This window comes from Haliotis rufescens, unplaced genomic scaffold (assembly GCF_023055435.1).
Source record: "Haliotis rufescens isolate VD_foot unplaced genomic scaffold, xgHalRufe1.0.p SCAF_57, whole genome shotgun sequence".
In the NCBI taxonomy this organism is placed as follows: Eukaryota; Metazoa; Mollusca; class Gastropoda; order Lepetellida; family Haliotidae; genus Haliotis; species Haliotis rufescens.
Genome location: NW_025964301.1, coordinates 279252 through 282240, shown reverse-complemented (window position 1 = coordinate 282240; position 2989 = coordinate 279252).

Below are 2989 nucleotides of genomic sequence, written 5' to 3'. Positions count from 1 at the left end.
CGTGACGTAATGTGCACATTTACTGATCATGTGCTTGGGATTGACACACAATATGGTGTGTTCGCCTGACCCAGTGATTACCTGTAACGTGTACTCAGTGGATTACCCCCTTGAAGATCCGGGTTAGAATGGTGTGGCAAATAAAAAAGGTTATAATGCATTGAGAGAACATTTCGTAGAGCTTCTTGTAAATGCACAACTATCAGACATATCACATATGAATTACACCCCGTTGAAGATCCGGGTTACAACTGGTCTTCATGGTGGTCAGGGTGGCTGACTTGGTTGATGCATGTCCTCGATCCCAATTGCGTGGATCGATGCTCATGAAGTCAGTCACTGGATTGTCTGGTCCAGATTCGATTATTTACAGACCGCCGTCATATAGCTGGAATATTGCTGAGTGGGTCGTTAAACAACAAACAAACAAACAAACAAATCATATGGTATGAGGGAATCCGGCCCTGTTTGTTCACAACATTGATAATTGACGGCGGCTGCCAGAAGGAAGGAATTGATACTCCGAATGTCAAGCATGCAAGATATCACTTAATACTTTCACAAGACCAAATAGCGTCCATTCCAATTTGGAATGAACGTTGGTATGCTTTGGAAAGATCGCTCATTCCAAACTGTCCAAAGCTTGGAAAGATCGATCTTTCCAAAAAATCCAAAATTGGAATGGCAACATTTCCAAACATATTTCCAACACTGGAAATGTTTGGAATGACTTGGAATGGTTTGGAATGGTTTTGAATTGTTTGGAAATATGGTTAGAAGGAACAAGTTAAAATATGTTTTATCAGTAATTTGAACAATAAAAAGACTATGAATTAGGGGCTTTAGGGGTTGCTTATATAGTAATTTTTAAATTTTGAGATTTGGAAAGAATGCCAAGAGTGGGTGGGGGACGAACTAAGGGAGCTGTGTGTGTTGGGTGGTTGTTAGATAAGGTAGTTTTGGTTTTATTATTTTATTTGGGGTTTAAATGCGACTAATTAGTCCTGTTTTAATTAGGTATAAACCTAAGGCTTTGAATTTTTCTAATTTATTTTATGGATTTAGGATTGATTCTAGTGTAAGTCCGGTTTTAAGATTTAGGGTGATCTGTAGTGTTGTTTGGTGTGTTTGGTAGTGTGTGCAGTGAGTGAGTACGTGTTCTGGTGTTTCTTGTTGTTTGGAATGTGGGCTGTTTCCTGTTGTGTGTAGATTAGCTATTTTACGGTGATTATTTAGTTTGGTGCGGCCTGTTTGTAGTTTAATAATTATTCTGTCGATTATTTTGGATGGGTGTAGTATTTTTGGTTTATTTAGGTTTTTTTTGAGTACTTTCCTGATTTGGCTATTTAAGTTTTGGTATATATTTTGCCATTTTTTTGTTGATTTTTTGTTTAGTGAGACTTTTGATTTCTGATTTTGAGCTGGGTAAGTTTAAGCTTATTTCTGGGAGTTAAAGGGATAATTTTGCTGCTTTATCTGCCTTTTCATTTCCAAAGATTCCTACGTGGGCGGGGGTCCAAATGAACTCTATTTGTTTACCTGCCCTAGTTAAGTTGTTTGAGCTATTAAGTATTTGATTTATTAGTTTGGGGTGGTTTTTAGTGTTTTTATTTTTGAGGGCTTGTAGTCCACTGAGGGAGTCGGTTAGGATGAGGATTTTGTTTTTGTTTTTTAGATTGCTGATTGTGTAGTGCTGAGACAACTACTGGCTGATATAGAAGATTTAACGTTCGCTTTCCGACTGCAGCGTATTTCGCACACGGGCCTGGCCGGACCATTTAGTGTATTCCGAAAAAGGTGAAAGTGGTGTGTGCAACCCAAGAGGGGGCTTTTAGGGGTTGCTTATATTGAATTTTTGAGATTTTTAAATTTGGAATAAATGCCGAGGTGGGTGGAGGAGGGAACTAAGGGAGCCGGTTTAGGTGGGTGTTTGTATTTTTATTGGATTTTGGATTGGTAGATTAATTAGTTTTTAGATGCGCTTAATTAGGTCTGTTTTGATTAGGAATACGCCTAGGGCCTTGAAGTTTTCTAGTTTATTTTGAGGGTTTAGTGGTTCATCTAGAGTAGGAACCTTATTTAGATTGAGGTTGGTTTGTAGTGTGGTTCTGTGTGTTTGGTAGTGGGTGCAGTGGATGAGTGCGTGTTCTGTGGTTTCGGGTTGTTTGCAGTGGGGGCAGTTGCCTGTGGTGTGTCTTTTAAGTTTTTTTAGGTGGTTATTTAGGTTCGTGTGTCCTGTTTGGAGTTTTGTAATTAATCTGTCAATTTTTTTAGAGGGGTGTAGGATTTTAGGTTTGGCTAGTGGTTTTCTGAGCACTTTTTTGATTTGGCTATTTGAGTTTTGATATTGATTGTGTTATTTTTTGTTTGTTTACACTTTTAATTTCTGATTTTGAGATGGGTAGGTTTAGGCTTATTTCTGGTATTTTAAGAGATAATTTAGCTGCTTTATCGGCGCTTTCGTTGCCGTAAATTCCTACGTGGGCGGGGATCTACAAGAAGGTTATTTGTTTGCCTGCTTTTGTTAGGTCGTTGGAGATTTTAAGTATTTGGTTTATTAATTTAGGTCGTTTTTTGGTATTTTTGTTTTGGAGGGCTTGTAGTCCACTAAGGGAGTCGGTGAGAATTAGGATTTTATTGTTGTTTTTAGATTGTTGGTTATGCAGGGCTGAGGCCATGCCAATAAGTTCGGCCGTGAATATAGATTGGTTGTTAGGGAGTCGGTAAGATTGTGTGGATATAACTGGTTGTGTGGTATGGACTCCGAAGCCTGTGTGGTTGGAGATCGGGTCTGAAGATCCGTCAGTGTATATGTGACACCCATTTGGCCAATTTTCATGTATGTATGCAATTGTAGTGGTTTTAGCTATGTTTGGGTCGGTTTGTTTATTTATTTGGTTAGCTAGCGTTGTGTCTATTTTGGGTATTTTGAGTTTAGGGGTGAAGATATTTGATTTTTTTCAGTTTTGTTTAAGATTTTGAGTTTGGT